This window comes from Spermophilus citellus (genome assembly GCF_964194105.1).
Source record: "Spermophilus citellus genome assembly, chromosome: 10".
NCBI lineage: Eukaryota > Metazoa > Chordata > Mammalia > Rodentia > Sciuridae > Spermophilus > Spermophilus citellus.
Window position 1 is genome coordinate 7,038,275 of NC_138197.1, and position 24,552 is coordinate 7,062,826.

Consider the following 24,552-nt stretch of genomic DNA (forward strand, 5'->3'; position numbering starts at 1 on the left):
AATTAATGGTTCTCTTCCATCTTCACCACAGAGGGGTGGCAGTTGGTGGCTTCCTCACCTCTGGGTGGGACAGTTCTCAGGCATGTCCTGCCCAGTTTCTCCTGAGGTCTCTTGTTTGGCTGGGCCCACGTGGGTCCCCAGGGTCAGCACATTTGCCATGTGCTGTTGGAGGCTTTTGCTCTTCCTTCCTCTCTTCCTGTGCTTCCTGGGTTCACCTTGAAAATAAGCTAAATTGTACCAATTGTAGTCTTGGGTCCACTTCTGTGGAAAAGTTCTACACTTCATTAGCCTTCTCTTACAGGAGTGCTATGTCTCCATTCCCACATCTGCTCTGGGAGATGGATTGGCCAGAATTCCCTGAGGTGCACTGTGGAGCTCCCTGTTTTAGGTCTTCATTGTTGTGCAAATGTCTCCTTCTGGAGTCTTCACGGATAGAGAGAAGGAAACCACAGAAGAGGGGAGTGCTTTTCAAGGGTTGTGACCCGAAAGGGAGTTATAAAACCCACTTTTAAAAAAATGAAAGTTAAGGAATTTGACATGTCAGTGTACTGTAAGGATACATGTTGTCAGGTGACAGTTTCATCTCAGGCACGGGTGTATATGCTTGCATGTTGTTGGTGAGGTACATTTCTACATGTGGATCATGGTGGAAAGACTCGTCAGTCACTGCCTTTGTGGGCCACTGTGGTCCGTGCCATTCGGGATCCACTCTCTCTTTCCCTCCAGTGCCAGTATCTCAATATTCCTTCTAACAAGGAAAGGAAACTGTGTCCTCTAGTGTACCTAGTCTTGGTTGCACTGTCAGTCATGATAGTCCATCTTCCCTTGCTCAGAAGAAGGTTGCATGACCCACAAGAGTGAGTCCAGGGCAAAGGACAGGGAGCTGATTATTAAAGAAAAGGAAATGGATAGATAGCACTACCCCATCAACCCGTTGCTAACATCTCCAAGGGCTGGGAAGAATCACATTTTCCAACACAGCAATCACCCCCTGGATGGTTCTTTTCCTGCCTTTGGTCATATAGACAGGAGAAGAAAGGAAACCTAACATCTATAAAGGGGCAAAATACCCCCACTCTCACGGGCACCAGCTCTGGGTCCCTTCCTCTCCAGAGGAGTCTCCTTCTCTGTTCTTTTCCTTAAATAAAATTCCTTTTTGCTTTTTCCTAGGCATTTCTTGGGTGTTAAATCTTTGACATGAGGGGAACAAGGCCCTGATCCTGGTTTTTAAGACCAGTATCAGTAGATCAATCAGGTGATTGTTCCAGGGAATCTGACTTTTGAGGGCATGAATTTGAGGGCTGAAGATGGTTGAAGATGCTTCAATTCAAAGGAGGTGTCTGGGGCTGGGGATGTGGCTCAAGCGGTAGCGCGCTCGCCTGGCATGCGTGCGGCCCGGGTTCGATCCTCAGCACCACATACCAACAAAGATGTTGTGTCCGCCGAGAACTAAAAAAAATAAATAAATATTAAAAAATCTCTCTCTCACTCTCTCTTAAAAAAAAAAAACAAAGGAGGTGTCTGGCAGTGTAAGAGGGAAACCTATGTCCTTCTGGGAGTCACCCAATGTTGTATAGAGCAGTGGTGCCTGAGTTACTGCACGTTACAAAGCAGCAGTTTGCTATGAGCTACTCCATTTTGAGTACAAGTGCTTGGCAGAGTGACCTGGTACTTGGTACTGATAGATAACCACTTGATGCTGGACAAACAGAAGTTATCTACAACAATAACTCCCAGCTGCACAGCACAATTATAAGGCACAAACTGATAAGTTAATCATGCTAATAAAAAATGACCACCTGTGAATTTATCAAATTAGAAGCAAATGGAAGTGTAAGTGCATCAAACCCATATGAGAGAAACCAGGCCTGTGAATGATGCAGCCCCCTCGCTGGAAGCAGGTGAGGGCATGAATGCACATTCAACCCTCATCTTCTCAGACCTTCCAGAGACCACACATGCATCGCATATCACTGGGTTGACACCAACTCTGTCCCTGGGGCTTCAGATCAGGGCACTTTGAAATTGTCTCAGCCCACTTTGAAATTGCCTGCCTTCTGGATCTTCCCCTTGAATAATTCTGTACCATGATCAGCTCTGTGCCCTGAACAAGTTTCTAGGCTGGTTCCTAATCTTATCTGAACACCTGCAGTGACTCTTTTGCCTTGGTATCTGCTCTCTACCTTTGCTCTCAGTGCACCCCCTGAAGCCCTGTGGCCATTGTTAACCTTCTCTTAGCCATTATGTATTCTGTATGTCATTGTGAAAAGTGAGATGTGTGACTTCAGTGTTTTAGACATTAGTAATTAAGATTGGATGGAATAAAAGAAGCTGTGATTGCCCTGTTCATGGTTACCAAATGAATCAGTCTTTGGGGATATAACACCAGTAAGAGTGAGGTAGCTTATGAACTGATGGTTGTTCAATAAATTCTGACATTGTCATGTCAGGTCTATCTTAATGTCAGAGCTCACACCTGACAGGAAGGTATTATCTCTTTCCCTCCTTGCTCTGTGAATTCTTGAACTTCTTGCTTTTCCTCTCTGAGACCTGGTTGCTCAGCTGGTAGGTTGTTTCTGTGAAATATTGTGGACTTCTTTCTTTATTCTTTTCCCCTTAGGTAGGTAGAGCTGTTTTCTATTGGTAGTCAACAAAGAACCCCCTATTTGGAGGGCTGTGGACTTAGCTGACCCTGACTGTACTACTTCCTGGATGAGTGACTGTGGAAAATTACTTAGCCTCTAAGTTTCAGGTTCCTTTCTTATAAAATGGGGATAGTACTGCTAGATTGAAGGTTACAATGATTACGTGGCCACTGGCCCCAGTCCTCCCCTGGCCTAGGCTGCCTTTATTGTGGGCCAAATTTTATTCATCTTTGTTTTACTAATGATGGCTTTCTGATTTATTAAATATCTGTGGAGCAAATGAGTGAATCCATATGACTAAGTGGATTTTCACAACTAAAACAGTTGAATTTCTTTAGATAAATGCAACCTCTGATTATATGTGATTTATTGTTCAAAAACTTAATATAAGAAAATCTTTATGACCTGGGGTTAGGTAAGAGAGTTCTTATATATAATAACCAAGGCATGATCCATAAAAGAAAAAAAATCAATAATTTAGACATCATTAAAATTAAAAACTTATATTCTGTGAAAGACAATATGAAGAGAATTATAAACAAGTTAAAGACTGAGAGAAAATATCTGTAAGCCACATATACAACAAAAGAATTGTATGTAGAATATACAAAATTTCCAAAGCTAAGAAAACATATGATTTAATTTTAAAATGGGTATAATTCTTTGATACATTATTAAAAAGGACATGTGGAGAACAATGAACTACATTAAAAGATTTTCAACATCATGAGTCATTAGGGAAAAGCAAATAAATGCACAATGAGATACAACTGCATACCTATCACAATGGCTAAAATAAGTAATGCTAACAATACCAAGTGCTGACAAGGATGCAGAACCACTAGATCATATTACTGGCAGGAATGGAAAATGGTTCCACTACTTTGGAAGACAATTAAATGATTTATTATAAATTTAAAAGAGAATTACCATATAATCCAGAAATTCCTAAGTATTTACCTTAGAGAAATGAAAACTTATGTTTACACAAAACATGTCGCTGCTCTACATGTGTCCAGAACAGCCCTATTCATAAACATCACAAACTGGAAGTGACTCAAACGTCCTTTAGCAGGTGAATGGATAAACAAATTGTCCCTATTCCATACAACACAGTGTTACTCAGTAATAAAGATGAATAAACTAGTGTGTGATGCACACAGTGGACTGGGTGACTCTCAAAGTTTGATGATGAGCAAAAGGAGCCTGTTTCCAAATGTTTAATACTGTATGATTCCATTTGTACAAGGAGATGAAATATTCAGGAATAGGGGATTATGGGAAGGTCGAGGGTTTGACTATTAAGAGATAGCACGTGGAAATTCTTTGTGGGTGATGGAATGGCTAATGGTGGATAATGGATGATGGCTACATGAACAGCTATGTGTTAACATTCGTAGAACGGACAATCTGACTATCAAAAAGTCAATTTTCATAGATAATAACTAAGGAACCATTTTTAATTATTCAGTGTGAGGTTGTATTCATTTTGGTATCATATAGACCTGTCTTTATTCACTACAGTAGCCACCAGTGGGGAGGCTTGTCTGAATCCAGATGAGGTCTGACTGCAGAGTACCTACAGGGTTTTAAATGTGAAGACTTACATGAAAACAAAGAATGTAAAATATCTCATTAATAATTTTTATGTTGGTTTCATGTTGAAATAATACTATTTTGGATATATTGAGTTAAATGAGACATTACTAAAATTTATTTCACCTCTTTTTACTTCTTAATATGTGGTTACTAGAAAGTTATACTTGCCCTGTGTGATTTGTGTTATATTTTTAGTGGACAATGCTGCTCCATATGGCAATATCAGGGAGGATCATGGAGGTCTGGAATTTTCTCTCTGTGTTAGATGGTCAAGTGTAGGATTGCCCTGCTTAGGGTTGAAAAGGCCCACGCTAGCCCCACTTTGGAGGCTGCTCACTTCCAGTCTGTCTGAGGAGGTGAGTGCCACACTCCATGTCAGCTTATCTCCTGTTTGCTTGGTTTTGCATAGGCTTTGGGGAGGGAGAAGGGGACACAGGGTGGAGAGTTGACTGGAGGAGGTAGGGCAGGAAGAAGGAGCATCAGGCTTCGCTTTTAGATTTGAGTTAGAATTCCATTTCAGCCACTGTTCTCTGCACATCTCTGGATCTTTCTAACCCCAAGCATTTCACGTGCTATGGAAAATGAATTTCTTTACCTCATAGAACTGTCCCTAGGACAAACAGGAAGAGTGCATTGACAGCACCCAGTAGGCCTTCGGGGAACAATAATCTTGCAATTGCCGTTACTGCTTTGTGTGGCATTGGCTCTCCAACCCAGGATCGACTCCTCTCTCTCACACCACGGGCAGCCTCCCCAAATTTTCTCCCTGATTCAGCAGTGATAAATGCCAAGGCAGCGTTCCCATGAAGCTGCTTGTCAGCAAACACCCACTCCTGTCTCGCTCTCCCCCATGCGTCAGAGGCTGGCCTGGGCTCCACTTGAGGTCCAGGGCCGTGCCAGCTCCCCAGCCTGCCTTGCACACTCCCTGCAGCAGAGACTTCAGGGCTCCTCTCCCAATTGGTGATATTAAGGATCGGAGGCTTCCAAACTATGCAACAACCCAGAGGAAAAAGCCCTCCAACCATCTACAGGGGTTGCAGCAATTTCCCTGGATTCAGCTTCAAAGATATAAAAGCCTGGGCTTCAAAGGTGCATGGCCTGCCCTTTTCGCTTTCTCTCTTCTGCCTTTAGTTCCAATTGTGCTTTTATTAAATTATTCTTGTTGCTTGTCTCCTGCCGATCAGTCTCGGCATCAAATATCAGGTAGGGGCAAAGAAAATGAATGCTTTTCAAGCCTTAGCAGATACATAGACTTTCATCAAAGGAACACGTTAAGTGCCTGTCTGGGCACGGCACTGTATGAGGCTCTGTGGAAGGAAGTTAAATGGACACGAGTGGTCTCTCAGGGTTTGTACATAATGACGGTCAGAATTGCTGCCTGGGAAGGTGATCTGGATCACCAATAGGACTTAGAGAGCTGCAAGGACCTGTCAGATCCCAAGTTCAGAGGGCCATGGTTTAAAGACCTCAGAAATAATCCTGGGGTAGGACCTTAAGTCATCAGAACAGGCCCTTTTCGGGAGTGGCAGTGTGGCATGGTGGGCAGGCACACGTGCTTTGGAAATTAGCACCTCCAGGTTTGCATCTGGGCTCTTCCATTTAACAACCTCCTGGGTGCATTGTTAAATTGGGCAACTTTATCTTCTTGGGCCTCATTTCTCATCTGTTGACTGGAATCACAATACTGACCTCACAGTTTGTGAGAAATGCAAGAGCTGTCATTCATGGAGCCCTTCCTGGTGCCAGGCCATGCAGAATGCTCTACGGGGGTTTTGAGTTTAATCCTCATGACAATTTCACAAAGCAAAAATCATTCTTCATTTTACAGAAACTGAGGCTTAAAGAGGATAAATAATAGGTCTAAGATGATATAGTTGGCAAATGTAGGAGGAGGCTTAAAGTCCAGCAATCAACCCCTCCAGACTGAGACCCTCCCCATGCCTGGGCTCAGGTGGGGACAGGGGAAGGGGGCTGAAGAGGATAGGGTGCAGGCGGCTAAGAGTCCTCTTCTGAGAAGTGCGGAGGTGATTCCAGAGCATGTTCCACAGTCACATTTGACTTACGAGATACAAATTCCAAGATAGAATTTAGAAAATTTCAATAGGTGACTTCAGATCGTCAAAACCCAAGCATGGGGCTTTCTAAGCTCCGGGCTTTCTAAACACAAGGCCCCATGTGACTACACTGGTGGAATGCTCACAAAGCTGATGGTTTTTCAACGGTTTTTATGCAAAAACTTTTTTACAGTGAGAAGTAAATCCTTACTCTTGTGTGTGGCTATGTCTGCCTGTATATGGCCATGTATCATTAACCTGGAGGTAAGTTTGGAGAAATGCATTGTTGGACCTTTCCACTGTATGAGGATGTCATAGAGTGCTTACACAAACCCAGATGGCATAGTTTACCACACACGTGGCTATGGGTACAGCCTGTCACTTCCAGGCTGCAAACCTGTGTAGCATGTTACGAGCTGAATGCTGTCGTCAATCGAAACACATTGAATTAGTGCATCCAAACAGATCTAAACTGAAAAGGTACAGTAAAAATACCAGGTGACAGAAATTTCTCAACTCCATAGTAATCTGATGGGATCACTGTCATATATGGCTGGCTACTGATAGAAATGTGGCACATGACTTTATTGAGTTTCTTAAAATTGGGAATAGGTGAGTATTTGAAAACACCTGGCACCAGCTCAGACTGTGTGATTTGGAGAAGATAAGTGTCTAGATAGTTCTATTTCCCAGAGTTCTTGCTGTCCTTTCCATGGCCACGCTAAGCACACTTGATCTTGCAGGGCTTCTCCATGTCCAGTTTGAAGAGTGTTTAATTTATGTCTTCTTTGGAGATACTGTAGTGCTGAGACTTAAGGCTTCCATTCCAAGTAGTCCAAATACTTGGGCTTATTGGCCAAAGCTCCTGACTTTACTACTTCCTAGTCCTTTACTACTGGAAAACTACTTAATGCTTTTGAACTGAGTTTGCCATCTGTACAGTAGGTCTGTAGTACATATATCCTATGATTAAGGACTATAAGTGATAATGTATAGAATCACCCAGCCCCAGAAACTGGTATACATTGTACATTGATAGATATTAACTATTGTTATTACTCCCTAGCTTAAGAACAGCAACAGAACTCAAGGATCAGGTGTGAGGGCAATTAATGATCAGACTGGAATAGCACCAGGTATATAATGAATGAATGAATTCAGAGAATCTCCCCAGTAGTTAATCATCTGATGATAATGCTTGCCATGTGCTCATCATTTTATAGTTCACAAAGCTCTTTCACATCCAAAATTACAGTCGGATCCTCCAAGAACCCTACAAAGTATGGCAACAAGGAATTTGTGATTCTGTTTCATAGAAGGGAACCCAGAGCCTCAGAGATGAATGACGGCTCCTTTATTCAACAGTCATCTAATGAGCACTAACTATGTATAAGATTCTATGTTAGATTTTAAGATAAAGTGAAAACGAGATTTTTCTTTCCTTTTGAATAAATTATCATGGGTCAGGGGCCTGGAGCCTGCTCAAAGGAGGATGCTGAACTCTGGTAACGTACGTCAGGATGACTAGGTGATGGTGTGACGACATGCTGCCATACCTTAGCAAAGATTTATGTTCTTAGTTCATCATGGCCACCTTGGTGCCATGCTATACCTTGTTTTCATAGCAAACAGACCAGTGAAGCAGCCACAGGTGGAACATGTGGGGTATCAGGATAGGAGGGAGATCTGAGAGGAGGGAGGTCTCTCTCACACCACCAAACCCTCCAGCCACGAGCACACAGTTCAAATGGCTCCACCCAACACAGGGGGTAGCGGGGGAGGTACAGTTCTGCCATGTGCCCAGAAGGCAAAGAGCTGAAAATATATATTGGGGTACAGATGAATGACTCCTCCAGCTGGGCAGGTTCTGAAGGATGGGGAAGAAACAGGTGCATGTTGGTGGGGAGGGGCTGAAGTGGGGACATGGGAGAAGGGAGCAGATAAAGTAGAGCTTAAAGGGATGAAGGGTTGGGTGGGAAATGATGGGCGAGACAGGAGACAGAAATGTACAAGGCATTGTGGGCTGGGAAGGGGTCAGGGATGGCAAATGTGCCAGCCTGGCTGGGAGGAGTTTGACTCAGCAGTTATATAGACCCTGACTTGGCTCCTGTTTTGTATCCAGTGCTGGAAATGCAAAGAAGAAGAAAGTACAGAATGATGTACAGTCTAGTAAGAGAGCTAGATTTTGCACAGATAATAAAGGGAGTCACAGTATCTAAACATCAGAAACAGTAGCCCATGCTTATGCTTGCCAAGTGCTCCTCTCAGGTCTGTATTTATTTAATCATCCTTGTAGCTCTATAAGGTAGGTGCTGTGACTAGCCCCATTTTACAGGTGACCACACTGAGGTGTGGCACTCGAGTGCAGGGTCTGGGCTCCTCCTAATCACAAGAGCTTCACTCTGCAGCTCTTTGCTTGATAACTCGTAAGTTGGAAACAGATAAATATTGATGGGATGGGGTTGAGGCGGGGAGTCTCTTTTCTCCTTTAAGGCCCTGTCACATCCATGGCAGCATGCACACTTAGATAGCAAGTAGCTTTGTCTTGAGATCCAAAGTGATAGATTGGTATTGGCTGCCTAGAACTCCATAGTGGATGGTTTCCAAGATGGAACTGGGACTCAGGGAGAAAAGAATGATGTGATTAATTAGTAATGCCTACAGGAAAGGCACAATGTATTTGGTAACGCTGGTCTATGCAAAGCCCAGAGCACAGTGGATTTAATCAATTTATTAACAAAGAAAGTCAAAACAAAACAACTCTTTGATTGACCAGTCCTCGCTTTTCAATCTGTTTTCTACTTTAAGGCTCCATCATGTTTATGACCGCATACATATTCCTTGTTGCAATAGTTAGCTTTCGTTTCTGGGGATTAATGTTTAAAATATCATGCCTGCACTCCCTCCGGCAAACATACACAGTAATTGTAAAAACAATAAAAATATCAGCTGTGGCAAATGTTCAATCCATCACACCCCTGGTGCCAACATCAGGTGGATGTTTAGAGAGAATTGGGGGATGGCACGACAATAATAATAATAAAAAGGGGTTCTAATCACTGCATTCCATCACTGCACAAGGAAGAGTCCGTCACTGATATGGGGAATTCAGCCAAAGGAAAAGCCAATTGTAGTATCATTAGTGGAATTTCCTGTCTGGAAATGTTGAGAAGCTTTCCTCTGTCCAGAAAGTTCCAGGACCATTGTTTTTGGGTTTTGATTTTTGTTTTTCTACCCTCACCTTCTCCTCTGGTTTTCCTTCTTCTGTGTGCCGCCTCTCCCTGTACTCACACTTTTCTTTCTTTCATATTCTTTCCCAGACATTGCTGGCAATGGATTCTACCTTTGGTCTATGCATGATGGTCTGGATTCCAATGAGAGGCCAAGAAGCTGGGTGATAAATCAGTTTCCTTTCTTGGGCCAGCAATGATCAATGGCTTGTGGTAACTGACATGCTGAGTGGAGAAGGTCTGCAGTGGACTCAGCCCAAATGTGTACTGGGATTGGTTAGTGGGGTCTGCCCTGGGTATGGGTGAGGGGCACAGCTGGAAGCCCGAGCTGCTCTCATGCCTTTGGTTTTAGTGAGTGAGTTCAGGATTTGCTATTTCCAGTCTTATCTCTACTTTTTTATGTGAATCTTGCATATGTCACTTATTTTTTTTCTCAATCTTAGTAAAATCAAATTAAAATAATCCTTACAGAGTGGTAGGCATGATTTTTTCATTCCTCCAACGAGTCATCCACAAGTATTGATGGAGCACCCACGGTGTCTGGGCAGTGTAAGGTGCTGGGAGGCAAGGGGGGCCCTGCACTTACTAAAGCATTTTTAAAGCTCTCTCTCAGCAGTCTCATGCGTTTATGGGCTGCTGGTGAATGCCTCCCTTGTCTTTCCTCCCTGGCATCCAGCAACCTGCACCTGAGTCCTGTGGATTTTGCTTCTGGGCCCTTTCTCCCATCCCAGCATCCAGGCAATGCCTTCACCCAGTGTCTTCCCTCCCTCAACTCCATATCGCAGCAGTTTCCTGGGTGATTTCTCCACCCTCAATCTGGCTCCTCCTTCAACCTACCTTCCACTTGAAGGTCAAAATCCTGATTGAGTTGTTCTTTTGCTTAAAAAAAATCTAAACATGACTACCCAAGGCTCACAGGGTCAAGTCAAATGGGCTGGCGCGGCAAATGTGTCCCTCTCGATAGGGACCCTTGGCTTCTCAAGCCTCACCTGCTGTTACTCTTTCCTGAGCCCCTCGCAGCCTCATGGACTCACCACCTCATGTCAAGGCCCACGTTGTTCCTTCAGCCTGGGGCGTCCCTCTCCTTTTCCATTTGGGGGATGATTCAGAATGACAGTGCTGTGGACTGAATGTGTTTCCCCAAATTTGTATGTTGAAATCTTTGCCCCCAAGGTGACGGCCTCAGGAGGTGGCCTTTGGAAGATATTAGGTCATGAGGGTGGAGCCTTGATGAAGGGGATGAGCACCCTTATGAAAGAGACCCCCGAGAGCTCCCCTCTCCTTTGCCATGTAAGGACACAGAGAGAAGGCACCATCTATGACTCGGGAAGCAGACCGCCATGAGACACTGAACCTGTTGGTGGCCTAATCTTAGACTTTAAATATTTAAAAAGTGCCTCTTGAAGCAGTAGACCATGACCATTCTTTGGCTTGGAGAAGGGAAAGGAGACTTCCGGGCAGATTGTGTCACACTTGCTGGTGGGGCATGGAGGCACCGAGTGTCAGGTCAGCTTTTCACTCAGGTCGGTCCCCAGAGCTGAGCCCTAAAGCGTGTCTTCTGCTTATGGTAGGCTCCTCCTCCAGGAACATTCCAGCAAGGCTTTCTAGTTGGCTGGTTTCAGGAGTCAAGGGTCCATATTCTCTGGAGGCAAACCACCCCTCCTAGGCCTCCAGGCTCCTCCACCAGCACCAAGAGGTGCCCAGAACTCTGGGTCATTTTCTGGCCTCCATACAGAGTAAGTATATGGAGGAAGTGCAGAGGATGTTCCAGAATTCTCTGTGCTCCTGGAAAGCACCTTGTTTCTTCCTCAACAAGTGTCACCCAGTTCCTTCTTTGGGGCCATTGGGATCAGTCTCACTGAACCACACACACCAAACAAAACAGCTCCTCAGGAAAAACCCTCAGAGCCCAACTGCCACCACCAGCTTCCCACAAGCCTCTCCCTCCAAACCACAAGCCTCTCCACCTCCCACAATCCTCCTGCTCTTGAGGCCGATTGGCTGGGTTGTGTGGGCAGAGCCAAAAAAGTCCCCCAATGAGCAGCTCCGTGGTCTGAAAGGGCAGGGAATCAGCCCAATGAGCATCACCGCAGAGGAGCCAATCAGCTAGATGTTGCTGGGGCCGCTGTGAGCCAATCATCAGCTGGCAGCTGGAAGTTTGCTGGCAGTTGGAAGTTTGCTGGGGCCCCTTCAGCTGTGGCTCTCAACATCACTGGGTCTGTGATCCTTATGAGGAGCTGTGTCAAGGCTGATGGGAAGACGTGGGACTTGTTTCCTTTCTTCTTTTGAAAAGTTCCCAATTTCCTTTCAGTTATATCAATTATTTTACTTAAATTTCAAGAAAATACGGCTAAATATTAAGATTGGTGCCGTCTAGGTGGTGGCTGGTGGGTGTTAGCTGTAGTTTGCTGTATGTTTTACATTTTTGAAATTCTCTCTTTTCTACTTGGCAAAAAGTTTTTTCCAACTTCCTTACAATGAGCACATATTGTATCATTTTTAAAAAGTGTATTAGGCTAAGGAAGCGACAAGGTCAATCAAACTTGAGAGACGGCCGAGGCTTCCCCTCCCTGTGCCTTTGGTGCTGCCTGTCCTGTCCAGAAGTTCCTCAGCAGCTCAGGGGCAGGTCCCTCGTTCTTCCCATCCTCTCAGGTCCACCCTGGGGAACAATCACAGTAGCGCACTTAATGTCAGGGAGCGAGTCTTGATTTGGTAAGGAGATGGCAAAACTGGGTGCAGAGTATGAGCCCAATTTTGCTCAAAAATAGATGTATGGGCGTGGACGTGTGCTTCACGAGGACTTCGGGGCAGACACGGTGTCTCCGCCCCGTCGTGCTGTTATTCAGGAGGGCATTTGACTCGTTGGCTATTATGCGTTTTCCACATTTCCACGGTGAACGTGCATTTCCTTCAGCATCACAAAATGATTCCTATTAAATGTGATTTTTAAATGTGCTCCCTGTCCCTGTCTACCTGCGGGCCTCCTTTCCCTTCCCACAGCCAGGTCCCTTTACAGCCACTGTCCCCGCAGGCTCACACGCTGACGCCCCAGGCTGCCCTGCCTGGCCGGCTGGCCTCCACTGCCCTGTGCCCTTACCCCCTTCCCTGTGGCCAGCCCTCCAGGCTGCTCACCCCCCTGGAGCCCCCCGGGGTCCTAGCACTTGGCCCTCCTGAGCAGAGAAGCTTTGCTGGGTGTGATGGCCGCTCCTCTAAGGCCCCGCTTATGCCCAGGACCCCCTGTCTCTGGTTCTGATGGGGGTCAGGCCCACCCAAGTCCCCTGAGCCAGGAACTGGGGACCATGGCAGTGCCCCCTCGCCCCACTCCAGCTGGTCCCACCCTCAGAGCCCTGCTGCCCTGGTCAGGCTGGGCCCTTCCCCTTGGCCTGCCGTAGCAGCTTCCCCCTGGGGTCCTGTGGCACTGTGAGCCTCGAGCCATCTGCCCTGCATGTTGCTGCCCATAGGCCTGGACCTGCGGCCAGCACCCTGCAGCTGCCTTCCTGTGCAGCCTCCAGCCTCTAGCCTCCTGCCTCCTTGTGCAGTCCTGCCAGCAGCTCAGAGCCTCTCTGCCTCCCACTTCCTACTGCGGGCCTCTGCCTTGAGGGCTGTTCTCCCCGTGCTCTTCCGTCTTCCTGACTCACCTTCAGTCCTCAAGTGTCATGTGGGAAGGGACAACAAGCACGCAGGGCCCTGGGGAGCCCTCACCATGCCGTGTCCTAATAGGCAGGTGACTCCAGTAGCAAGAGCCAGCCTGCCTCCAGTCCCCGGGCCAGTGAGACCTGGGGTTTAATTTCATGAGGAGAACCACCTGGTCACTAAGCTGCATCTCTACAGTGGACAGGCCAGCACTTGGTTAATAAATCATCTGGAAGGGGGTCTCCTGGCTTGTAGCTGCCACTGGAGAGTCAGTCAGGATGGGCTGGTTATACTGCATTAACAAAAAGCCCCAGAGGTCTCCTTACAAGACATGGCTTACTGACTTGGCTCTGTTTCAAGTTGTCCTCCCTCCCAGACCTGCCTGAGCCCACCCACCATCTGAGGACCGCTGATTGACACGCGGGGTGGAAGGCAGTGGTCTCGAAGGTTTCCCTATTCCCTCTGTTCCCCATTTATTGACCAGATGAGTCAAGTGGATGGGGACGGGGAAATGCCATTCCATCCTTGCACAGGTAACCTCAACAACCTCAACAACTACAACAAAACAACAAACCCTAACAGTCTTCAGACCCAGGAAACACCGGGTACAGCGGGCACTGGCACTGCAGGGCTTCCAGAGCTTGGATGTTGCTACATGTTCTGACCGTGAGGTCCCAGCAGCTTGAGGTAAGGCAGGGACTTGGGGCTCCTCACCTGCCCTCTGCTATCCTGCCACGGCCCTTCTCACAGTCTCTCCGATATCTGGCTCATGGCTCCTGTTGTACTGAAGAGTGACCTTGTGGGTGGCCCCAAGAATAGCTATGAGAGGCACATGCAAGAAAAGGCAGGAGAAAGAGAATCCCGCTCCTCCAGTGCCTTCAGGGGCCCGCCCAGCTTGCCCTCTCCAAACCCTCCACCTTGCACCCTGGAATTCACTGTCATTCCACTTGAAAGATGAGAAACGGGCAGAATGAACTTCAAATGCGTGTCCACCTCGTGTGGCTTGTACATAAGAGGCGTCCCGTCTCCCAGATTGTCTTCACTCCCAACATGGGCTTTTGAGTGGACTTGGATTGGCAGGACACCAAAGCCTCCCTCTGATGGCAGGAGCAGGTTTCCCGTGCCTGGAACCTGGCCCACTGGCACTGAGCCCAGAGCACTGGGTGGCCTCCAGAGCTTGGGCTTGTGAACCTGGTTATGAACTGACCTGGAGCCCTGGGGATGCGGCCTAGCGGAGGAGGGCTTGCCAGGCTAGCCTGAGGTGTTGGGTTCAATCCCCAGCAGAAAGGAGGGAGGGAGAGGCAGAAAAGAGGACGAGAGGGAGGAAGAGGGAAGGGAGGCAGCCCTGCGGGGAGAGGTGCGCCAGAGACCCAGAGATCGCGGGTGGAGATCTGGTGTTTGGTGTTCACACAGATGCCTTGGGGGTGCAGCCTGTCATGTGTACTGCTCCCCACTCTACTCCTATAAAAATTGTCTGAAGAGGGTAATACGGGGGGGGGTCATCTGTGCCATCATCTACTTTAGCCCTCTGCCCAGTCCCTGCAGCATGTGGGCATCACTCAAAAGGTGGTTAACAGCTTGGGGGCTGTTTTAGGGTCAGATGGGTCATATCAGACTTGCAAGCTGTGGGGCTGAAGGCAAGTTATGTGCTGTCCTGAGCTTCAGTTGCATCCTTTCCTAAAACTGCCCACCTTACTGTGATGGTTAAGTGATACCATTCTTGCTGAGCCTGGTGGTTACAGGGATGGCTCATTTTCCCCTCAAAGCAATCCTAGGAAGAAAATGTTGTGACCAGCCTCATTGTACAAAAGAGGAGATTCACTCAGAGAGGTACAGATCTTGCCCAAGGTCACACAGCTTGGCAATGGTAGAATTATAACTTGATGGCAGTGGGACTGTCCATGAAGTCTGCTCTCAGAACTGCTAAATGGGAGCTGTGTGGTGTCCGTTGAGACCCTGGTACGTGGAGATCCAATATAAGGTTTTGTTTTGGTACCGGGAATTGAACTCAGGGGCATTCAACCACTGAGCCACATCCCCAGCCCTATTTTGTATTTTATTTAGAGTCAGGGTCTCACTGAGTTGCCTAGCGCCTCTCCTTTGCTGAAGCTGGCTCTGAACTCCTGATCCTCCTGTCTCAGCCTCCCAAACCAATATAGGTTTAAAAGCCTGCAAATGCCCAGGACCTATGACTTTCTAAATCTAAATTTAAATCAGATTAGAATTAATCTGAAATCTAAACAGGCTTTTTAGATATTCTGTAGAACTGGCAGAGGCCTTAGCAATCTCACTGCCTTTGGCAACTACTGGTGGACAGAGAGGGAACCGATTTTTTTTTTTTTAAGTGAGAGGTTTTCCAACTAGAGGGCCAAAGAACAAACTGGCCACTTCTTCAAAATCCACACATCCAGTTTCTACTTTCTGGAGATTCTGTGTCAGTAAGTCCTGAGGCCCAGGAATGTCATGTTTCTTTTCTTTTGTTCCTTCCTTCCTTCCACTGAGCCACACCCCCAGCCCTGGTCTCCAGGACACACTGAGAGAAACCTTGCTGGGGACACTGGTGATGGAGGAGGGCTGGGGCAGGGTGTGACTCTGGGGCAGTGTGCATGGGCGTGGACCAGGCCTGGAAGGCGGCAGGCACTCCTGGCTGAGTGGCTAAGGGGCATCTGAGGCAGAAGGAACAGTGTGAGCAAAAGCACGGGCTTGGACAGGGGTGCAGAGGGATGTGCCCCCTCCATTTCCCTCCAATGTAATGAGGATGGTGCAGATTGTTTACTGAGCCAAGCTCGGCTTTCAGCACCAAGATGAGGTCAGGCGGGTGATGGGATCACAAGACACTCCTGTCCTCCCTCCTGGGTCCCCTCTCAGCTGTGGAGAGGGGTAACTTATGCTTGGAGCTGAGGCTGAGCGCTGCCTCTGTCTGCCCTGCTCTGGGATAGAAGGACAGTAACCCAGTCAATATCTACGAGTCTTTGCCTGGTACATGGCTCGGTGCTAGGAGCCGGGTTCAGTGAAAATCAGACAGAACTTCATGGAGCTGATGGTGTAGCTGGGAGGATAAATAAGTGGACAGGTGAACCTGCAAGGGGTGCAGCGAGGGAAGGGCCGGGGTCTGGCTGGCACTGGGATGTGTCTCCTTCCAGGCAAGAAGGGAAATGTGGATGCGAACATCCAGGCCTGCTGGAGGCCTGCAGAGCTGCTATTTAAATGGAAAGGGTGTCAGGGTCTCTGGAAAGGAGAAAGGAAAAGAAGAAAAGGAAGAGATTCTCCGTTACCGGAGGGAGTGTGACCCGTCCACATAATTATCCACGATTCCTCTTTTCTCATTCTCTGTCTTGGTCCTTCCATTGCTTTTATCAGAATGGATGGTTTTTGTTAAACACACGTACTTTTTTTTTTTAAAGCGGGGGCGCTGTTTCCGTAACAGAAGTCCCAGTCTTCTTGTCACCGCTGTGACGGTCTCTGTCCAAACACCTGGGCGGTCCGGCTCGGATCCCTCTTACCGACTGCGGGGCGGAGTGACGGACCAGGGCCACTTACGCTGGGCTCCCCAGGAGCCACGCCTTGGCCCAGGAATGCATATTTCCTCCCTCATCCCAAGCCCTTCGGATCCAACCCTGCGAAGCAGATCATGGCCACCTGCGCGCTGACCGGGGCGACACTGGCCCTGGGATTCCAGGGGCTGGAAGAGTGCCCCGTAACCAGGAGCGGACCTGGGCATCGGATGGTCCAGCTCCAGATGCCGGTGAGGCCTCGGGCCTCCCTGGTACGAGTCCCGGGGGGAGACCCAGCCAGCACTCGGAGCACCCCCAGGCGGGCTCCGTCTCCCGCGGACGCCCACGCCCCACGCCCGGCCCCCGCGGAGCCTCACGCAGCCAGGCCCCCCACACCCCCGCAGCTTCCACCGCGGGGCCTCCCGCATCCGTGTGGGCATCCGGGTCACGGCTCACATGGACCAATGAACGAAGGCATATGAGCCGGGGGCGGGGCGTAGCCGGGGTATCATGGCCGCCCCCAGCGCGCCGCTTCCGGGGGCTTGAGGGAACTGAGCTGACGGACAGCTCGGCACCGCGGACGCGCCCCGTGCCGAGCGTGGGTCTGGCCCGGGCAGGTCCGCAAGGCGGCGGCTGGAGAGGGAGCCATGGGGACGGTGCACGCCCGGGTAAGTGGCCCGTGCCTGCGGGGACCGGGCGGGCACCACGGGGGGACGCTGCCGGGGCTGCCCGGGTCCCCGGAATGCGCGCGCCGAGGGCCGGGGCCGGCGGCCGCGGGCAGGTCACCTCGGACAGCGGGTCCCGCGGACGTCGCAGCGGAAGGCCGACGCTGGGGGAGGGTCGTGACTTGCTCAAGGTCACTCGGTGGGACTCTGGCACTTGCCGAGGTGACCTCAGCGCCCCGCGCTCCGGGCCGTCATGGCCACGGGGACAGCGCTGCGGTTCTTGGCCCGCGGAGCAGAGGAGTTTGGCCTCAGACGGGAGGGCGGAGGGGGCGCAAATGGACGGAGGAGAGAAGGTGGCCGGCGACCCCAAGTGACTCTGTTCGCGGAGGCCAAAGCAGGGGAGGCTTCCCTCCTGAGCCAGTCACGGCCGTCCGTCCCTTTGGGGACCCCGTGGTGGTGTCCTCTGTTCGGCTGGTGCAGGAGCTCAGCCCAAGCCACTGGCCTCCCCGCTTTTAGTGGACAGTTATTTATCCGGTGCTTGGAGCATGATAACTGCTGGCCAAACTACTCTCCTTTTAAAGAATCTTAACTGAAGGCTGGATAATGAGTAATTTGTCCAAGGTCACACGGAGCTGCAAAATGTCCCAAAACTCAAGACTTCTGGAGTCTGGGCCCGACACTAGTTTTCTGCTACAATATGGATTGTTTCATGAGCCTAACTCAGAAGTTTTCAATGGTTCCCAGTTAACATCCAAAAGAATTTAGTATGGACGCTTAGCCTGGCTTCCAGAATTGGAGTTAACTCCCTTCACATGTTTTTCACTCAAACCAAATAGCATTGCCTCTGACGTGTTCTTTGGACTGTGGTCCTCCATTTATTCCCCCTTCTGCCAATCACTTCTGAACCCAACTTTATCTAGCAAAATATCTCCATCTTTAGACCTCAGCTCAAGCTGACTCTTTTCTCCCCCTCATTTGGATGTACTACCACCTCCTTGCCTTTCCCCCTCGAGGGCCATTTGCTCTTGCCTTACTTTAGTCCCATTTGCTTTTTGTCTTATTAGATTCTAGGAGTAGGAACAACAGCATATTTGGCTTGGGTCATAGCATCTTGAATCGTGTAAGCCTTCATTCATTTATTCAACTAGTATTTACCAATGGCCTACTATGTCCTTGGCCAAAAACAAACTCGGCTTTTAAGGAGCTGTTTTGATGTGAAAATTGCTGCTCTGTTGATTAATTTATTGACAAAAAATGTCTTCAGTTCTTTTAATTCAATCTTTTCAGCACACTGGCCAGTATTTTTCTCATATTTGAACAGGACTCAGAAAACATTTGGCATAGTATTTGCATGCTTATGTGAAGCAAAAGCTTTGCAAAACAGCAATTATCACTAATATCTGCTATGGTTACAGGCCTTTCCATTTGATACTAGTCTGTGACACTTTCAAGATGCTTCCTAAGTCATTGCATTTATTTTAAATCCTTTCACCACTGCCTTGCCTAGTGTCTGGCATTTGGGGCTCATGAAAAAATGGGTTGGCTGATAGCTCGTTTGACTTAAAGGTTGGAGACCAAATCCCAACAAACATTTATACTCCATGCCTTTTCTTCCAGACCCTGCAATGGAAATACTGTGAGGGTGAAGGTATTAGAAGTGCCTGTCACATAGCAGGATTGTGAGAATCCTATTGATGAATGTATGGATCTCCATTAGTGAAACAGGTCATTGATTATTTGTGGTTCCTCCCCACCTTCAGAGTTTGGAGCCTCTTCCGTCAAATGGGCCTGATTTTGGAGCATTAGGTGAAGAAGCCGAATTTGTTGAAGTTGAACCTGAAGCTAAACAGGAAATATTGGAAAACAAAGACGTGAGTTTATAGTTAGATTTCAATGTCATTATTACTGGAGTGTTCACTTCCGTACACTGCTGGGGGGAGGTGGGCAGAGTTAACCTGCAACCTACTACAACAAGAAAGACTGCTGACTCCAGGAAAATAGTTGCCAGTTGTAGAGGAGTCGTTTTTCTTTTGCTGTTGTTTATGTGAGCGGTCTAGGCAAACACGTTTTTGTGTTCTATTAAAGAAACCAAAAGTATTTAGAAGCTTGAGCCTGCCTTTCTGGCTCTTCCCAGAGAGGATGGGAAGGGCCTTCTGGTCATGCCAAGTGAGGTCTGAACATGACCCACACAGTTTTAAGTCAGGGTCCCAGTGCTCAGGAGTGTGCTGGTGAGGGCTGGGGCCTCGGGCCTGCCTGTGCCTGCCTGTGCCTACCTGTGCATAGGCTGAGGGGGTCCTGGGTCCTTGGGCTGAAGACACCAGATCTCTGCAAGAAGTCCAGACCTGGCAGAGGTTAAGCCTGAGTGGGAGGATCTTTGACAAGGTGTCAGAAGTAAGATTAAAATCCAGAAGTAAGAAATGTGGGTTGTTGAACTTGAGGAACACCTTGAAGTTGGTTTCTGATGCTTGTCTTTAGCCTTGATGAGTAGTCACTTGTCTTCTGTCCTTGTCATGTTTAGGTGGTAGTTCAGCATGCTCACTTTGATGGCCTTGGAAGGACTAGGGATGACATCATCATGTGTGAAATTGGAGATGTTTTTAAGGCTAGAAACCTCATTGAGGTGAGTGGCATCTTTCCTTGGCATTCTTTTGGGTCCTGTCTGAGGAACTTGTGATTCCCTGGCACCTCACAGCTTGGAGCACCCCACCGCAGCCCCCTGCTGAAAGCTGCCACCCACCCAGAGGGGCCTGGGTTCGGGTGCCCCCCACAGCTCCCCATGCCTGCGCATGTCCTACCTCCTCTCATTCTGGAGAAGGTGTCTGTCTGTCTGTCTGTGGCCATCTGTCTGTGTTTCATGACTCTCCCACCTGAGGAGCCTGTGGAATTGGAGCCACCCCTCCCAGGCTCTGGGCTGAGTGCTCTGGTGCCAGCTGTGAACCTGGCCAGCCATTCCCTGGGTCCTGGGGAGTTCTCTGTGGAGCCATCTCTCTCCTGCACTGCACCCTCTTTCTGCTCACCTGTGGCTTCCTCCTGTGAGTCTGTGCATGGGATCGCACTGAACAGGCCTGGGCAGAGGTCACCTGTCCTCATGGTCTGATCCAGCTGGCTCCTTCCTGTCCCCTTCTTATTAACCTTTGAGTGGCATTTGACACTGTGGACCATTTCCACTCCCAAAAAACGAAGTTTACATTTTTAACAGACTAAGGTAACACGATGTATAAACCCAGTTAAATTTAAAAGGTGTGAAGAATGGACAGCGCAGAGGCACTGGAGTGAACATCCCCTTCCCTGCCGCTCCCAGCCGGTTCTCAGAGGTGATGTGGCTGAGGCTCCCGTGTCCTCCCAGCCTGTGTGTGGATAAACACACACAACCTTCTTACACTAGCTCCGTTCTCTCGTTCCTCAACTGTCCTTGTCATCAGCAACTATGACCAGCTTGTGCCAGGCTGTGGGTGCCCTGGTGCCTCATTGAAGGGACTTGTGTTTCCACTGATGGCCGTTTAGATGAGTGGTTCTGCTCTCACGGCACCTGTGTTGAGTATCTCGTTCCTGTCTTGCAAGCGAGGATGCATCTGCATGTTAGAGTTCTCAAAACCCGGTGCTGCCAGGTCCAAGGGCGTGTGCGCTGCCACTCAGCACCGCCACGAAAGCCTAGCCATCCACACTCCTGCAGCACAGGAGGGTTGGCGTCCGCCACTGAGTGTTGTCTCACCTAAGTTCTCACCAGTCTGTTAGGTGTAAACGATGCCTTGTCATCGTTCTGATTTGCTTTTTTTTAATGAAGCGTGAGGTCACTTTGCCCTGCTGTTGGCCCGGTTTCTGCTGGGAGCTGCCTGCAGGTCTTCCTTCTCTGCGGGCTCTGAGGCTGTGTTGGTTTAGGAGGGCCTTCCTGTATTACATGTCCCTGTCGCTGTGTGGCATGCACTTTCTGCTTCCCTCCTGAACACGTCTCCACCTTATCTCCGCTCTCTTCCCTGGGCGTCCCTTCCTGGGTGCCTGCCATCTTGTCATGGTCACTGTGAGGTCTGTGTCAGCCTCTTTCCCTGCCACCACCCTTCAGCCTGGTGTCACCTCTGAGCGCATCCACAGCCCTTGTTCCAGCCTGGTGTCACCTCTGAGTGCATCCACAGCCCTGGTTCCAGCCAAGCACCGAGGTGGTCAGCTGAGCTCAGCCTGGCTGTGCACCGGCCTCCTGGACCCTGCCTGTGGCTGGCCACAGATGTACCGCTGCAGGGCACGTCCGGAGTCATAGTCTTGCCAGCCCTGCCCTGCTGTTCCTCGTCTCTGTGACTTCTCCAAGGGCGCTGATCTCTAGCCAGGTGCTAAGCCTGAGCTGGAAATCTCAGTTTCCTCCATTCAGTCAGTGCCCGTGGCCTCAGCCTCACCTGTGAGATGACTGCCCCCTGCCGACCTGCCCGCTGCCTGGACTGGGTCAGTGCCGCCCCAGCTCCCGGTCTGCTGCAGGGGCCTCCTGCTGCCCCGTTGCCGCCATCCCCCTGCTCGCAGGACTCCAGGCGCCCCAGCCCAGCTCCTCCTGCAGGACCCTGATCCCCCTGCAGGGGAGAGCCACATCTGCCTGTCACACAGTCCTGTCCTGGCTGCCCCTTGCTTGTCCTCCAGTCAGCATGGCTCCTGACATGGGGGGGGGGGCTGCTGTTGACAGCAAGGAGAAGAGGCGTTAGGCGGTGGCTAGAGACGGTTTCCACCTGAAACCCCCAGACAGGCCTGCACACACATGGGCAACAGATGTCCCTGTCACCAGACGTCCCCACAGTGCACACTCTCATGCCGTCCCCTCTGGGAAGACTCGAGGGCCTCCGCTCTCCCCACCCGAGGCTTTCTCCTGTGTGAGCCATGCCCCTGGCCTGGCCTGTGCTTTTTAACTTATTTTTCATTTATTTTCGGCACAGTTAGGGATTGCACTTAGGGCCTGTGTGTGTGTGTCCCCTGGAGCCATGTCCCCCACTTGGCTGGCACTGGGAACAGGGTTTGTCCCCACACCGATGCTTCCCTTCTTCGTGTCTGGCCTTGGTGATTCTCTGCTCTTGCTGCCCAGGGGCAGTGCAGCCTGCTCTGGGGCCATGTGTGTTCCTGTACCTGCTGTCTTCCCTCTCACAGGTGATAAGGAAGTCTCACGAAGCCCGCGAGAAGTTGCTTCGTCTTGGGATCTTTAGACAAGTGGACATCTTGATCGACACCTGTCAAGGTGCGCACTGTGGGTGTGTCTTTGTGAGTCCCTTCCATCCATCCTCCAGGGTCAAGGGGCAGCTGTGTGGCTGTGTACAGGGCGGTCTGAAGGCTTCTGAGCTAGGTTTTGGGCAAGAAGCTGTTTTTTGTGTCTAGGGTGGGAGGAGTAGTGAGCTCAGAGGACATTGTTGTCTTAGCCCTGGCTGCTCAGGGGTGACCCTAGACTGGCTTGATAATGACAATGACTGGTTGTCAGTGGTGGCAGATGCACCATGTGAACGTGAGGGAGAAATGTGAGGGGCAGGGCAGGGCGTGTGGGAACGCTGTGCTTTCTAACACCCAACAGTGCTCTAAAAATAAAGTCTGTTAACAAAAACCAAAATGACCACAAGGCTCCACCCTGGACCTGCTGACCTCTGAGCATCTGGATGTCTCCATGGCAGCCAGGTGTCCTGGAGAGTGAACATCTGCTCTGTGAGAGCAGGAGAGGCCACGCCCCCACATAGCGCAGCCCCCCTGACAGGCCCCCCCTCCGCACATGCCACCCGTCCTTGGTGGGCCAGGAGGTCTTTGCCCCAAGGTTACGGACAGCTCATACCCTGTTGGATGGAGGACAGAACTACCCCTGTCGTTTAATAATCTGATAAACAATATCTTGTTTCTTTTTGTGTATACTAAAAGTCCTTATTGTTCCGTGAATTGTTGTTGTCACATTTTAATGTCATTTGAATTGGGACTCCGAATATTTTCAAGGACCTCCCTGATAGGGGAACATATTTTGTTTCAAATATGGTTTGTTGAGCAGGTAGGACTACTTATAGTGATGCCTCCTCGCAGCAGATGTTGCTGTTTGGGGTGCCCTGCCATGGACAGCTTTTTGGCATGGGGTGTCCTGGCTCTGTGTGGGCGTGCCTTACTGCAGGTGGACGGCATGTTTTCCAGAGGAGATTATTTATAAATGAGCCGCAGATCCCGGTTTTACATTGCTCCAAAGTCACTGTGTCCTGACCACTCTGCTATGTAACTGCCACCAAAAAAAAAAAAGAAGAAGAAAAAGAAGAAGAAGAAGAGAAAAAAATAAAATAAAAAGACTACAAGTATCTTTGGAAACAGTTGCTGGCCATGGTGGTACCATAGTTCGCATGATCCAAACAATGAGATGTAAAAAGTACTTTGTTCATTCTCAAAATAATAAAATATTTATGCATTCATTTCCAGAAGAGGTATAATCTCCTGTGTGACCTGGAGTTTCATTTCCCATTAATATCAGTCACTGTCACACTAAGCCCTGCATTATCTTCCTAAAGGACACCCTTGCTTGTCACCTGCCTGGCTCAGGGTCAATGCCAAGTCCAGTGTGGTAAATGGCCTCCTGGTTGATTGCAGGGAGCTTGCAGTGCCAGCTGTGATTTGTGAAAGTGCTCAGGATTTAATTTGGGGTTGAGAGGTTGGAAAGCCATCTCTATGTTGCTGCTCCTTCAAGCTTGTCCCATATTTAGATCTCATTAATTAAAAGTCTTGCCAAACTTTCTCACAGATTCTGGTCAATTTAATAAAGCAGGGAGTACAATGTTTCAGTCTTCTCACTGTGAGCAGAAGAACTGACAAGAACAACGTAGAGGAGGGAAAGTTTATCTGGGACTCATGGTTTCAGAGGTCTTGGTCCATAGTTGGCTGACTCCATTGCTCTGGGCCCCGGGTGAGGCAGACCATCATGGCGGAAGGGCCCAGTGGAGGAGGAAAGCAGCTCAGGACATGGCAATCAGAAGACACAGAACTCTCCTCACCAGGGACAAAACATACCCCAAGGCACACCTCCAGCGACCCTCCTCCTCTAGCCATACCCCACCAGCCTATGATTGCCATCCAATTAATCCTCATCAGTGGATTAATGCACTGATTAGGGTAAGGCTCTCATAACCCAATCATTCCACCTCTGAACCTTGTTGCATTGTTTAACACATGAGCTTTCGGGGGACACCTCATACTTAAACTATGACCTACAATTTGTAGAAAATACTTTCTGCATTTGCACAGAATTAGCA

General features: G+C 49.1%; 1 long non-coding RNA gene across 1 annotated transcript; it reads left to right on the top strand.

The window, feature by feature from the left end:
* The first annotated feature begins 17,202 nt into the window (after nt 1–17,202).
* Nucleotides 17,203–20,693, top strand: LOC308658741. The gene is made up of 3 exons (XR_014024232.1): nt 17,203–17,323; nt 19,081–19,191; nt 19,839–20,693. It is a non-coding gene; the product is annotated as an uncharacterized lncRNA (long non-coding RNA).
* Nucleotides 20,694–24,552: the final 3,859 nt, after the last annotated feature.